General features: G+C 45.6%; 1 protein-coding gene across 1 annotated transcript in view; it reads left to right on the top strand.

Moving 5' to 3' along the window:
• Positions 1 to 7,712: 7,712 nt before the first annotated feature.
• The window catches only part of Bmpr1a (bone morphogenetic protein receptor type 1A), a 127,282-nt gene continuing 119,135 nt past the window's right edge, over positions 7,713 to 15,859 (top strand). The window contains exon 1 of the mRNA XM_045137378.1: positions 7,713 to 7,805. The gene's annotated coding sequence lies outside the window, so the exon portion shown is untranslated. The remainder of the gene's footprint in view (positions 7,806 to 15,859) is intronic.

Here is a 15,859-nt window from a genome sequence, read left to right on the forward strand (position 1 = left end):
AATACATATTGACCAAATCAGGTTATTTGGCATGTCAGTCTTCTTATCATTTAGAGTCTTTGAGCTCCTCTCTTCAAAATCTTCATAGAATATGTAGTAGGTACAAGCTCCTGGCTTTAATCCCTAGTACCCTCCCTACATGCCCCCCAACACCCTGAGAATTGACAAAGTTGGTTCTTTATTTTATTTTATATTTATTTTTTTCTCAATTTTTATTAACATTTTCCATGATTATAAAAAATATCCCATGGTAATACCCTCCCCCCCCCCACATTCACCTTTGAAATTCCATTCTCCATCATATCCCCTCCCCATCTCAATCATTCTACTTACATATATACAATACCAACCTATTAAGTACCCTCCTCCCTTCCTTTCTCTTCCTTTTATATCTCCTTTTTAACTTACTGGCCTCTGCTACTAAGCATTTTCATTCTCACGCAGAAGCCCAATCATCTGTAGCTAGGATCCACATATGAGAGAGAACATGTGGTGCTTGGCTTTCTGGGCCTGGGTTACCTCACTTAGTATAATCCTTTCCAGATCCATCCATTTTTCTGCAAATTTCATAACTTCATTTTTCTTTACTGCTGAGTAGAACTCCATTGTATAAATGTGCCATATCTTCATTATCCACTCATCAGTTGAGGGACATCTAGGCTGGTTCCATTTCCCAGCTATTATAAATTGAGCAGCAATAAACATGGTTGAGCAAGTATCTCTAAGGAAATGAGATGAGTCCTTAGGATATATACCTAGGAGTGCTATAGCTGGGTCATATGGTAGATCAATCTTTAGCTGTTTTAGGAACCTCCACACTGATTTCCACAATGGCTGTACCAGACTGTGTTCCCACCAGCAGTGTAGAAGGGTTCCTCTTTTTCCACATCCCCGCCAACATTTATGATCATTTGTTTCATGATGGTGGCCAATCTGACAGGAGTGAGATGGAATCTCAATGTAGTTTTAATCTGTATTTCCCTGGTACCTAGTGACGTAGAACATTTTTTTAGATGCTTATATGCCATTCGTATTTCTTCCACAAAGCTGGTTCTTTAAGCAGGCAGGGATTAGACTGGATGACAGTATCTACAGCAGTACTCTCGTGGTGTTGGGTAGGAGCATGTACCACTCTGATAGCACCACTCACACAGCGCAGGGCATGAAGGCACCTCTTTGGAGCTGTAACCTAGCAACAGGGCATTCAGCACAGTGAATACAGCAACAGTGGTTAAGTAAGGTGTTCATGGGGTTGAGGGGAGTAGACAGGAAGGAATTTATCCAATCTATGACTCCCCACCCCCAGCTGGACCTTGAAAAAAAGCAGAGGCTGGGACTTCAAGTCCAGCAGTGTCAAAAACCCCCAGTGTATCTGGCGAATAAACAAGTGTGTCTGTCTGGTCACACCGCTGAAACCACACCACACCTAGGAGCGGAGCAGAGCTTGGTAACTGCAGAGCCCACATTCAGTAGGCAGTGTGGCTGTTAATGGTTCTGAACGCTGGATTCAGGATTTCATACCCCCAGCTATCTCAGTTTGAATCTTTACCATGCAACCTTACCTTCTGACCAGTCACTCATACTCAACTCTCATACTCAACTCGAGACACTGGGGTTTTTGAGCAGAATCAGTATTTGGATTGGTAGTAGAATCAGGTATGGAATACAGGTCACACACACACACACACACACGATTTTTTTTAAATTTTATTTATTTATTTATTTGATAGTGACAGACACAGAGAGAAAGACAGATAGAGGGAGAGAGAGAATGGGTGCGCCAGGGCTTCCAGCCTCTGCAAACGAACTCCAGACGCGTGCGCCCCCTTGTGCATCTGGCTAACGTGGGACCTGGGGAACTGAGCCTCGAACCGGGGTCCTTAGGCTTCATAGGCAAGCGCTTAACCGCTAAGCCATCTCTCCAGCCCACATACATGATTTTTAAAGAATAGATATTAGGGAGGCTGTAGAGATGGCACCACCAGCGGTTAAGGGCACATGTTTGCAAAGCCTGATGGTCCAGGTTCAGTTACCTAGTGTCCACAAAAAGTGAAATGCACAAAGTGATGCTTGTGTCTGGAGTTCACTTGCAGTGGCTAGCGGCCCTGGTGTAGCCATTCTCTTTCTCTCCTCTTTCTTTTCCTGCTTGCCAATAATAAGCAAAAAATAGGGAGTCTTCTCAAATATATTATCTTGGATTTTCTTCCTTTCTTCTTTCCTTCTGATCCTCTTTGTCCCCTCCTTTCTTCCCTCTCTCCCTCCTTCCTTTTCTTCTTTCTTTGCTGAAGATTAAACCCAAGTCCTTATACATGCTAAACACATACTCTACCACTGAGCTATACTCCTGCCAGGATTACTATTATTAGGTTTTTTGAGGTAGGGTTTCTCTCTAGCGCAGGCTGAACCTGGAATTTACTATGTAGTCTCAGGGTGACCTGGAACTCACACAGATCTTCCTACTTCTCAGGTGCTGGGATTAATTTTTTTTTTTTTTTTTTTTTTTTTTTTTAGGTAGGGTTTTACCTTACCCTGGAATTCACTATGTATTCTCAGGGTGGTCTCGAACTCACAGAGATCCTCCTACCTCTGCCTCCCAAGTGCTGGGATTAAAAGCATGTGCCACCATGCCTGGCTTGGATTATTATTTTTATCAGATAAAAATTATTTACAATATCTATACTTAGTATATATACACTTATACTTTCTCTACATACAATTTTGTGATGCACACACATTTTGTGATGCTACATGATGTTTTTTTCCCCTCTGTTTGAGAAAGAATCCTGGAAGCTGGTGTCATGGCTCACACCTTTAATTCTAGCACTGGGAAGGACGAGGTAGGAAGACTGCTCTGAGTTCAAAGCCGGCCTAAGTTACAGAGTGAGTTCCATGTCAGCCAGGGTACTAGTGAAACCCTGCCTCCAAGATCTCAAAAGACATCTCCCCCCACACACCCCGCCGAGAAAACCCCAAAAGAATCCTGTTGTATTAGGTCATAAACTCACTACTCTCAGGGCAGGAAAGGTGAGGCTCTGGGCTGTGGCAGGGCAGGGAAGGACAAGACTTGCGACTGGGCTGAGTGTGATCTGGGAGGGGAGGAAGTGTAGCCCTCTAGGCTGACAGCCAGAGCAGTGAGCAAACAACAGGTGGTAGTGCAGGAGAGCAGCTGGCATCAGGATGTCCAGTCTGAGATAATGCGGGCAATGCAACCTCGTTAGACTGGTAGAATATACAGGTGCAGAGAACTTAGAAGCATAGAAACAGCACAGGCAAGTAAGTGTGGCTAGTTAGTATGGTAAGGCTGGGGTTGAATCTAGACAGTAGGCAAAGAAAATTGAGTTCCAGCCAGATTTACAGACCAGGGTTTAAAAAGAAAAGGTCCTAGGGATATAGCTCAATTGGTAGAATGCTTGCATAGCGCACATGAAGCCCTGGGAGCCACCCCCAGCACAACCTGTCTGTCACCCTAGTACTTAGAGCCAAGGGCTTTGGTGGTTAAAGTCGTCCTTAGCTAGATCAAGGTCATTTCCAGCTACAGAGAGTTCCAGGTCAGCCTGGGATCCAACAGACCTCATCTCAAAAACAAACCAGCAAGTATATCAACATAAAAGGGCTGGCAATCAGTTCTTAGACAGAGGTCAAGGTCAAGGTCAAGGCCCTTCAAGTAAATAGTAAAGCCCAGGCCTTAAGCTTGAGAAAGAAGCTCTGTGGATCCTCTCTAACTCATGGCCTACCTAGGAAAGGACAGTGTTCTAAAGCCAGGAAGAATACAGAAACCAGATTAAGTGATGCTACTCTGAAGCAATACCCCTAGGAAGCTGATTTCCAGTCATAGTAAACTAGGGCTTTGAAGCATAGCAAAATTAAAGTAGAGGGGGAGGGAAGAGAAAATTGTTGAGAATTAAAAGTAGAAGAAGATTGCTAGCGTGGTGGCTCATGCCGTTAATCCCAGCACTCGGGAAGCAGAGGATTGCTACAAGTTCGAGGCCACCCTGAGACTATACAGTGAACTCCAGGTCAGCCTGGGCTAGAGCAAAGACTCTGCCTTGAAAAAAAATCAAAACAACAACAACTAAGTAGAAGAGGAAGTAAAATATGACTCCAAACAACATATTCAACTAAGTAGAAGAGGAAGTAAAATATGACTCCAAACAACATATTCAGGTTTTTAAGTTTTTCCCTGTGTTGTTCAAAATTACATCTTTTCCATAAACACAATTTTGTTGTGACTTGACCCTCCTAAAACCATGATGCATGTCATTAAGCAATAAAATGATATAGTAGTGTCCATGCTCTACCACATTTTTTATCCATTTAATAATGGGTTTGAAACAAACTCCAATGTCACCTACTAAGGACATCCCTTCACTAGTCTTTACTGGGCTCTTATCTCCATACCCACAATGGCTTAGTGCTGCTGTCTTTTGCCTCGTAAAATCTTTACAACAGGAAAATGACTTTGGACGGATTAACTTGGATTAATCTACTGAACTTGGATCCCTGAAGGCAGAAGTCCCTATTTCACTTAAGATGATGTAATCTACAGTTTCGCTGGCCAGTCCCTGCTTTTCACGTAGCCTTGCCACCTGCTAACACTGAAAGGGTCTTAGTGACAAAGTCAGACATGCTCAGAGGAAATCTATGCTTATCAATCTCACTCATTTAACAAATATTAGGCACTGAGTATTTAACAAACACTGAGTACTTTGTGGCAGGCACTAGGTCTTTGCTCTCCTGGAGTTTACATTCTAGCAGGGATAAGGGGCCCTGACCATAAACTAAATAAACAAGGTAATTTCAGCTAATAAAAAGTAGTATGAAGAAAATAATATTGGGGGTGTTAATATAAGGTAGGCAATAGGAGAAAGTGTTCAAGAGGAACTGAGAACTACATGACAAGGGTCATTTCCATTCCAAACAATTGCTTCCTGATTTGGTCAGGCAATAACCTCTCTTGGAACTTTTGCTAAAACTAACTGCACAGAGGAAAAGGCCCATTTCCAGCCCCTTCTATTAACCTACTTAAAGGAATTCTACCACATTACAGAATGTTCAACTGGGCCTTGAAGTGTTGCCTTTGACTTTGGGGGCCAGATCATACGTGTCCAGATGTCTCCTTGGGCTTCCTGGCTCTCTGTTCCTTTAGTGGGCAGACAAACCGGAGAAACAAGCTGGCATGTATACACATGCCAGGACCCAGAAAGCACACTATGATCTGGCTCAGCTCATCTGTCTGGAGGTAGTTTGTGGGCTGTGATGTATTAAGGATTTAGGCATGGGCACTACATGGGCTTATCTATGGACAGCATAAGAATATTAAGTAATAGTCCCCAATATTTGAAAAGGAGATATTTTTGTAGAGAAGCAAAGATACGGCTTAAAACCCAATGCTTCAATTTTACTCCCATTTCAGTAGCATATAACATAAGCCAGGCAACACCACTGTACATTTCAGAAACCTGATATACTAATGTTCCAATCTGAGATTCTTGCCTACTTTATAGATGGATTCTGTGTGCCAACTGCAAACAAGGCTGAAAAGGTCACAGTAATCCACTTTCCACGGTTTTCTCTGCTATGACACATTGCTTGGCAGAAGATCTTCTGCTAGAGTCTGAATCTTTTGGAAGGAAAGACTTACTCTTTTTCTTAAAATTAATGTAGACAGAAAGTAGAGATGTCGCGAAAGAAAAGTGAAAGTTGTAGCTGATGCAAGGAACCGCTGGTATCATATTTCCTCCAGCATAGCAAGACACTATAATTGATGACTCTCAAACCTGAGACAGCTAAAGAGCTCAGGAAAAAAGATGAGACGCAAACAGAACAGGAAAAATAACTGGCGATTACAAAGGGTATCTGAGGCACTAAAGGTAAAGGTGAGTAATGGAGAAAAGTGGGGCAAAATGGCAGACAAAAACGTTAAACCAGAATATAAGGCAATTTAAATGCTCACATACACACACATTAATACTTGGAATCTAAGCATCTCTGTAGGCCAGAATGCGTGTAAATATGCAAGTGAGGGTGCCTGGCACATTGTTTTCTTTTCCTCTTTCCTTTGGCCATTCACTGATTTGTAAGAGACAAGTACGTACCTTCCAAAAAGCGAATTCACTGAACATGATACATTTGTTGAAACAGCTGCCAAACAGGCTGAGCTAACATTTGGCTAAAAGGGGAAGGTGGGGCTGTAAAGATGGCTTAGTGGTTAAGGCATATATGCCTGCAATGCCAAAGGACCTAAGTTCGATTCCCCAGGACCCACATAAGCCAGATGCAGGTGGTGCATGTATCTAGACTTCGTTTGCAGGGGCTGGAGGACCTGGTGTGCCCACTCCCTCTCCTTCTCTCAAATAAAAATTAAAAAAAAATTTTTTTTAAAGCGGGAGGTGGCGGTGGTTATCTTTCCTTTCGAAAATACATACTGGTTCACCGAATCTTTTAGCAGCATTTTGCACAAATTAAGAAGGGATATGAGAGAAAAGAAATCGTGGCATTATTATTATTACTATTTTTTCACTTGAAGGTGGGGATGAGACTCCCGAGGCTATACGAGGTCACTAGAACGAGCCAAAGGTAGATCGAGGGGAATATTTATAGTGCGTTGACTTCATTTCGGCCGCGCTCCTGTAGCTCCTTATCTTATGCGTCTGGAATTCACGGGCTCGCGGATCACAGCCAGCGCAGGGCCGGGGCCTGGGCGCCTCCACCTCCCACCTCCACGGCTGCGCCGCGCCTCGCCTCGCCTCGCCTCGCTTGGCAGGAGCCCAGGGCCAGAACCTGGGAGCGGCGGGCGGGTGAATAATGATGAAGGCAGTGTGGCTACATTTTTCTTTGTCGCAACTACGACCACGAACGGGCCCCTAAAGCCTCCTCCTTGGGTGCCTCGGTGCCTGCCAACCCGGCCCCTTCCTCAAACCCGACGCCTGGCGCTCCGGGGCGGCGCGGGCTACGGCACGAGAAGGGGTCCACGCGAAGACACACGCGCGCGCGCGCGAGCTCCGTACGCCCCCCGCACGCTCCGCTGCACCGGCGTCCTCTGGGCAGGCCACCCCCCCCATACCCCCCGTTACCACAGGAGGGGAGACGGCGGGGACGAGAAGCCCCTCCTCCCAGCCCCCCCCCCTCCGTCTTCCCACAGCAAGCTGGCGCCCCCTTGCCGGCGGCGAGCCTTTCTCCCCGGCAACGGGGCGCCGGGCGGCTCGGGCGCTTCGGACACTTCCGCCGCGCTCTCGGCTCCTTTCGTGTCCGGGGCGGGGCGGGGCGGGGCGTGGCCGGCGCCTGGGTTCGGGTGCGCGCGCCGACTCTCGTCGAGGCCGCCCCTCCCCCAGTCCCCGTCCCCCGCCCGCCCCGCAGCGCAGCGCAGCGCAGCCGGGACGCCCCTCCCCCGCGTGCGAGTGTCGGCGGCGGCGGCGGCGGCGGCGGCGGCGGAGGCTGCCGAGATTGGAATCCGCCTGCTCGCCCGCCCGCCCGCCCGCTCGGCGAAGGAGAAGGGCGGAGGGAAGGAGCAGCAGCAGCAGCAGCAACCAGCAGGAGGAGGAAGGCTTGGGCTCCTGCGCGTCGGGTCCGCGGGGAGGCGAGGATCACAGCAGCGCGAAGGAGGACGAGGAGGGGTTGGTGGTGGTGGTGGTGGTGGTGGTGGCGACCGGGCCGGGGCCGCTGCACGCCGAGGGCGGAGGCCGAGCCCGGGGGTGGGGGGTGGGGGAAGTCCCCTCCGTCCTATCCCCGCCGCCACCGCCGCCGCCGCCGCCGCCGCGGCCCACCGAGGGCTGAAGCAGGACGACGATGAGTCCCCCGGGGTCCGGGTGAGTGAGTTGTCCGCTCGGTGGAGAAGTGCGTGTGCGTTGTGTGTCCCGGGAGGGAGAGGCCGGCGCGAGCTCGGAGAAGAAGTTTCCAGCGACTGGCGGGCGGAGGGGGATGGGGGGGGGTGGGTCGGTCGGACCGGGTGGCTCGGCCGAGGCCGCGCGTGCCCGGGCCTCGGGCCCGTGCTTGCTCTGGACGGCTCGGTCCATTTCCCCTTCCCGGGTTTTCCCGACCCGACCCGTCCCACGTCTTTTGTTGGCTCTGCTGAACCCCGGGGCTGCCTGGCGGAGGCCGTGTGGGCGCTGGGCCCCCCGCGAGGGCGCCGCGGCGAGCCTTAAATGGGAAGGGCGCTCGCCGTCTGCGCCCGCCCGGGAGCCCGAGCCGGAGCCGGAGCCGGAGCCGGAGCCGGGGCTCGTCCGCGTTGCGGGTGCGCGTGTTCGTGTGTGTGTGAGCGCGCGCGCCTAGGCTGGGGAAGCTTCGTTTTTGGGGGGGTGGACGGCGAGGGTTCCGGGCGGGTCTCGATCTCCCGGGCGGAGCGCGATGCTGGAGTTTGGGGGTGTGTGTGTGTGTGGGGGTGTCTGTTCAAACTGGCGACGTCCCCGCGTGTCGCTTCGCTTCGCTTCACCTGTTGGTTCGGCGCGGCCTCCGCTGCCCCTCGTGTCTGTTGTGATTCTTTCTGCAAACTTCACTTTCGGGGAAACTTTGTTGCAGGATCGTAGGTGCCCTTCCCCCTCCCCTTCCGAGGCTCCCAACGGAAAGGTTTTGGCAGGGGAGTTTAAAAAAAAAAAAAAACTTGCGTCAGGGAAGAAGGGAAAAAAAAAAAAATAATGCTCCATGTTAGAGTCTGGAAGTTTGGTGACTCGTGCTCCTTCGTGCTTTCAGATCTTTTATCTCGGTGTTCAAGTAACTGCGGGTTTTCTTTTTTCTTTTTTTTGCAAATTGTTCTGAGTGCATGGTACGGACTTGGCACCTGTGCCAGTCACTTACTCCGTAAGATAACCCTCGTTATTGTATTCCTTGCTTGCAGGAAGAAACCGAGACGCAGAGGCTAAATAACTTAGATAAGTGAGCTGCGATTGAAACCCCCCCCCCCCCCCCCCCCCCCGGTGACATCGTACTCGGGCGTAGGAAGTTTCTTTAAAAAGCAAATTGTGGGAAGACTCTTTCGTTGAGGAGCGTTGTCGTTTTCTCGGGCTTGAAATAATACTCTTGGCTTGAGTTGGAAGCAACTTGATGGTGTTTACTTGTGAGAGTAATTAAGCCTTGAATGAAAGTAGAAGGTAACTTAATGCTATTGTTTTCCGTTTTAGAACTAAAAAAGACGTTGAATCAGGATCATTTTGCTTTTTTAAGTTTAAAGCACGTCTGATCTAGGAACACTGAATTTATGAAAGGCGGATTGAAATTTGGAATGCATTTTTCAATTGAACCAATACTTCTTTATGCGCCTCCCCCCTCCCCCCCCCCGGTTCGTATTCTCAGTGGAGCCCATTTCAAGCTTTTCTTCACGTCTCCCACCCTTTGTTGACGAATGAAGCACCAGTGGGGGCTCCTTCGCTGCATTCCTTCTCTGACCTGCTTTCCTTCCAGAGGAATCCTTCCTCCTCCTCCTCACTAGCTAACACTGTGTTTCGTCTTTCTTTTCCTACTTAATGGAGCATGAATTATCCTCTTATCTTTGGGTTTTGAAAAGTACAATGTTCTTCAGATTCCTTCAGTTTCAAACCTTCCGTTAAAATTTGCTGTTTTCTCAAGCTGTGTTGCACATTGATTTCAAATTATGTTAACATTAAAACTTTTTTCCTTATAAAATTAGTACAACCCGTGGTCATTGAAGAGAAATTGCAAAATAAAGTAAAATTAAAATTCAGTCATTCATGATCCCTCCTGTAGACATTGGCAGGAATAGTTTACGTTGGACTACTGTGGCCACCTATCTGACTCCTTATTGACTAGATTTAAACTTCATGTGGCCTTATCAGCACACTTAAACACCTTTTCTCAGGCCTTAACTTCCTGAAACAAAATCTAGCATTGGCCTCACTAAAATAAAATAAAATAAAGTGTGTGTGTGTGTGTGTATCAGGGTCTCTTGCCCCACTGAAAAGGAATGTCTGTTAGGCTTTAGGTGCTGGGGAATTGAACTGAGGCCAACAGGCTTTTCAAGCTAGCACTTTTAATTGCTGAACCATCTCCCAGGCCCGTGGCTTGCTTCTTCCCTCCCTCCCTCCTTTCCTTCTTTTTCTCCCTTCTTTCTCTTTCCTCTTGCCCCCCTTTTTTTATTTTCTCTTTCCATTGTTCCAGGAATTGAATCCAAGCCTTTGCACATGGTGAGGAAGCCCTCTACAGCTGAGCTGCAACCTCAACTGAGCTACAACCTCAGCCGAGCTTGAATTGCTAATCCTTGGCTTTCATTCATATAAATGGGGTCTTTTTCTTTTAAAGTTGTAAAAATTATATATGTGTGTGTGTGGGGGGGTGTGGTGTGTGTTTGGGTGCACCAGGGTTTCTTGCTATTGCAGACAAATGCAGGATACATGTACCACTTCGTTTTGGGCTTTATGTGAGTGCCAGGGAATTGAGCTCTGGCCAGCAGGGTTTGCATGCAAATGCCTTTAACTGTTGAGCCATCTTTGCCTTCATGTATACATTTCATTGGAGTATTGCCATGAAATATATTCTAATACGGAATTCTAATGCAGTGCAAGGCCAAAGGATACATACTATCCCTGCCCTCGTGGAACTTAAAGTCTAAAGGGGGAGACATATATGGAAGGATGAGCTCTATAATTAAATGTAGTTGTGGTTATAATTAAAGTTCAGAGTACATAAAAGCATAATATGGATACCTGACCCGGTGCTGGTTTTGCTGAGAGAATCTAGGAAGATCTCCCCAAAATTATGTTGGAATTGTCATAATTGTTAAGGAAAAGTAAGAATTGGGTGAAAAGAGGGCTTCAGTGACATACTAGTTTTATTCTTTTCTGTCCCCTTTCTGTTTTTCCCCCCTTTCTCTTAATTATTGTAAGTGTACTGTAAGTTTCACTTTTCAGACTACTCAGTGTCTCTTAAGTCCCATGAAATAATTGTTGAGCTTTTCTGATCATTTCTCAGATCTGCTCTTTATTTCCTTCCTGCACTGGGTCCTATTCTTTCACTTGCTCTATGTGTAATTACCTGGTTGCTCTCGTCCCAGCTGAGCCTTTCCTTTTCAAATTGACTCATCTGGTGCTCCGTATTTCTGTGGATGTGCCAAAGCAGAACCTTCCTCCATTTCATTAGGAATTGTCTGTAGCCCCCATCTGTGGATGCTGCTTTCGTGATGGCGTGACTCTATTCCTGTTAGCTCCTATATCATTTATAACAGAGTGGTAAAATGAGTTGAGCAAGTTTCCTTCTTTTTCTCTTTTCAGGAGTAGTTCTTGGATTATTGCTCCTTGAAAAGTTGGCATATACTGTAACACTATTCAGACCTAGACTGTTTGGGGGGGGGCTTTTTAATACCATTTCAGTTTATTTAGTAGCTATTGTTTTGTATAAATTTTCTGTTTCTTGTGTCAGCTTTAGTTACTAATTCTTTTTGAGGCAAGTCCAACAAACTGGCCTTTTTTTTTTTAATGTGAGAGAGCTAGAGCCTGAGAGAGGGAGAAAAAGAAAGCGAGAGAAAGGGATGGAGGGAGGGAGGGAGGGAGGCAGGGAGAAGTGGCATGCCAGGGCCTCCAGCCACTGTACTTGAACTCCAGATGCATGCACCACCTTGGACATCTGGCTAATGTGGGATCTTAAGATAACAAACCTGGGTCCTTAGCTTCACAGGCAAGCACGTTAACCATTAAGCCATCTTTCCAGCCCCTAGTTTCCTAATTTTTTTTTTCAGAAATTTATTTCCTAAGTTTTCAAAGATGAGATTTGACTTCTGTGAAGCATTTTCCCCTTTAATTTCTAGTACATTTAGTTATTTTTCTATTTTCAGTCCATCCCCTCTCTTTGCTTTGGCTTACTTTTGAATTAGATTGTTATCCTAATTGGATAACATCTGTGTTGACTTTTGAGACAGGGTCTCAGGTAGTCCAGGCTGTCTTTGAATTTGCTATTTAGCTGAAATGACCTTAAACTTAAAAAAATTATGTTTGTGCCTGTATATGTACAAATGCACACAGGCCAGAAAACAACCTTGGATTCTGTTCCTTGGGTGCTCTACCATTTCTAAAACAGGATCTGTTACTGACCTGGAGCTCACTATCCAGGCTAGACTGGCCGCCAGAAAGCCCCGTATCTATCAGTCTCTGCTGCTCCAGTACTGGGACTACAAGCAATACCAGGCCTAGCATTTTTGTTGGTTCTAGAGCAAATTCATATTCTCATGCTTGCAAGGCAAATACTTACCTACTGAGATATCTTTCTAACCCAACCTTGAACTTTTGATCATCCTCCCATCACCTACCAAATGGGTCTTAATGGGTTTGGTACCTTATTCTTTGTTCATCCTTTCTGTGGATTTTTGCTTGATGTTCTCTTTGCAGAGACAGCAGCGTGTGGCTGTCATGTCTGTCTTACCCAATTGTCAAGCCCCATTTCAAGTTTCACATTTTTAAAAGTCTTCCAGTTTTTTTCTTCTGAATGGACTAAAAGTTTTATACTTTTTAAAAAATATTTATTTATTTGAGAGTGAGAAAGAAGGAGAGAGAGAGAAAGAGAAAGAAAGAAGGAATATGAGAGAATATGGGTGTGCCGGGGCCTCCAGTCACTGCAGACAAACTTCAGATGCATGTGCCACCTTTGTGCATCTGGCTTATGTGGGTCCTAGGGAATCCAACTGGGGTCCTTTGGCTTTTTACAGGCAAACGCCTTAGCTGCTAAACCATCTCCCATCCCATGCCTACATTTTTTAAGCCTACTATTTTCTATTGTACTTGTTTTTTTTTTTAAGTCATACATGAGGCTAAAGAGATGGCTCAGCAGTTAAAGGTTCATGTTTGCAAAACCTGATGCCCTGTGTTCGATTCTCCAGTACCCATTTAAAGCCAAGTGAACAAAGTGGCACATATGTTGAGTTTGTTTGCAATGGCAAGAGGCCCTGGTGCACCCATTTATAGTCTCTCTCTGCTTGCAAATAAATAAAAATATTTTTAAGAAAGTCATACATGTAATTCCAGCAGTTGGGAGGTGTATGCATGAGGATCAGGAGTTAAGCCTATCCTCAGCTACATAATGAGATCAGCCTGGGTTGTATGAGACCCTATCTCAACCCTCCTAGTCATATAATTATTATTTTATGTATAATTTACATAAAACGATACACATTAAGTATGAATGACACATTAAGTGTGAAATCTCATGAGTCATTTGGTCCTTTATAATAGTTTATTTATTTATTTTTTCCCAAGGTAGGGTCTCTAGCCCAGGCTGACCTGGAATTCACTATGTAGTGTCAGGGTAGCCTCGAACTCACAGTGATCCTCCTACCTCTGCTTCCTGAGTGCTGGGATTAAAGGCATGCACCACCAAGCCTGGCTCTTACTCTGTTTTTTTATTTTTTATGTTTTTTATTTTTGGGGCAGGGTCTCACTGTAACCTGGGCTGACCTCTCAACTCATGGCACTCCTCCTTCCTACCTCAGCCTCCCAAGTGCTAGGATTAAAGGTGTATGCCACCATGCCCGGCTTTGTAGTAGTTTTTATACAAATATTAGTTCCACCACTAGATTGTAGACTGGGTCAGTAACTGGTCTCATATATTAACATGAATAATTGTTGAAAGACTTCTTTCCAGCCTAGCAGTGGTTATTGAACTGTCAAGGTCTGATTTGTGCCTTGGAAGGGAAAAACCATGGAGACAAAAGAGCATGAATTTCCTCTTCTGAATGAAAGTGGAACCCTTTTTATTTTTTTCTTCGTGCTACCCTTTTCTGGTTTTTATGTTTTTAGAAAACCTTTTTTGGTTTTGTTTTTTTGAGGTAGGGTCTCAATCTAGCCCAGGCTGCTAGGAATTTACTCTGTAGTCTAGTCTCAGGGTGGCCTTGAACTCATGGTGATCCTCCTACCTCTGCCTCTCAAGTGCTGGGATTAAAGGTGCGCACCACCATGCCCAGCTTACAGCATGTTATTTCAAATTTTTTAAAAAATGTTATTTTACTTATTTGAGAGAGAGAAAGAGAGAGAGAATATGGACACACTAGGTCCTCTAGCCAATGCAAATAAACTCCAGATGCATGTGCCACTTTGTGCATCTGGCTTAGTACTTAGTACTGGGGAATTGAACCTGGGTCCTTAGGCTTTGTAGAGAAACACTTTAACCACTAAGCCATCTCTCCAGCCTCCTAGATTGCATTTTTAAAATGTTTCAAGGTCTGTACTTCCTAGGTGAGACCACTTTACACTAAACAGTTAATATTTTAAGTTGCATTGGATTATGTCAACTCTTAAGATGGTCCATAATTTTATAAAGAAAATGTGCTCTTTTTGTAAAGTGTACCCCAATATTTCATGCAGTCAAGAATAACTTAATTTTGGATGGGGTTGGTTATTACTATAGGGTAGGTGGAGCAGACTGTTTTGGAGGCACTTTGACTCCCTCTTATAGCTCTTTGTATACCGTCCAGTTCATTGTATCATTTGAAATTAAAAGAGCTGGTAATTTTCACAAAATGGCACAGACTGTAAGGGGCAACTGTGGGAGTATTGTAATGGATGATTCTAGACAATATTCTGAATTTGTTTGTATACCATTACTAGTGGGAGTATTGTAACGGATGATTCTAGACCATATTCTGAATTTGTTTGTATACCATTACTAGTGGGAGTATTGCAATGAATGATTCTAGACCATATTCTGAATTTGTTTGTATACCATTACTAGCAGTCACAGTCCCCTCTCCATGGGGGAGTTGATTCCAGGAGCATCTCTTAGTGCTAATGTGCCGTACATAAAGTAGTTTGTAAGCGCTTTGGTGTACTTTGTCATGTCTGGATTGCTTGTGATGCTTCATACAGTGTCAGCAGTAGTCACACTGTCTTGTTTAGGAAATGGTGATGAGAAAAGAGTTGTATGTGCTCAGTTCAGACCCAGGATCTCCTTCCTTCCCAGTAGTTTTTAATCCCTGGTTTGTGGTAGAATCTGATAGGGAGGTAGTGTCCACTCTATGTAGGTTTTTTTTTTTGGGGGGGGGTTGTGTTTGGGCGAGTTAAATGACAGGGTCTTGTACTATTGCCCAGGCTGACCCAAATGTGTATTTAAGCAGTCCTCCTGCCTCAGCTTTCCTGTAGCTGGGATGCTTGTACTTAGTTTTTCAAAAAGCAAATACAAGCCAAGTGGGTGGTGCACACATGTAATAATCTTAACACCTGGGGGTTAAAGGCAGAAGGATAAGGAATTCAAGGGCAACCTGGACAACATGACATCTTGCCCCCCTTTTCTGTCCATGTATGTTTCAATTTCTTACTAAACAATAATTATGTGTCAATCCTTCAGACAGTATTTTGAAGACTTGGTTGTGTCTGTGTGTGTGTGTGTGCATGAATAAATGTATGTATGGGGTGTATGCCCATGTGCCCATACAGTTGCCTGTTTAAAAGGTTGGGTATCCTGCTCCATAGATGTTCTGCTGGTTCCTAGTTGAATCAGTCTCTTACTGATCCCAGATTGTGCCATTTTTTTCTTTTTTGGGGAATCGAGCCTGGGTCCTTTGACTTTGTAGGCACCTTAACCACTAAGCAATCTCTCCAGCCCCCCAGAGTCAGTCAGTCTCTCTCTCTCTCTTTTTTTTTTTTTTTTTTTTTTGAGGTAGGGTTTCACTCTAGTCCAGGCTGACCTGGAATTGACTATGTAATCTCAAACTCACAGAGATTCTCCTACTCTCTGCCTCTCTAGTGCTGGGATTAAAGGTGTGTGCCACCACACCCAGCTCCCCAGAGTCTCCCCCCTCCCTGTTTTTCTAAAAACTGATTCTGGAGTTTGTTGGGTTCTAGCCATTCTCAGGTCTCTGCTCTTTGCAGGGTTAGAGGTACATGGTGCCGGTGCCATGCCCAGCTGTTAAATAGGATCTAGAAATTTGAAC

The sequence above is a fragment of the Jaculus jaculus genome, chromosome 18 (assembly GCF_020740685.1).
Source record: "Jaculus jaculus isolate mJacJac1 chromosome 18, mJacJac1.mat.Y.cur, whole genome shotgun sequence".
NCBI classification, from domain to species: Eukaryota; Metazoa; Chordata; class Mammalia; order Rodentia; family Dipodidae; genus Jaculus; species Jaculus jaculus.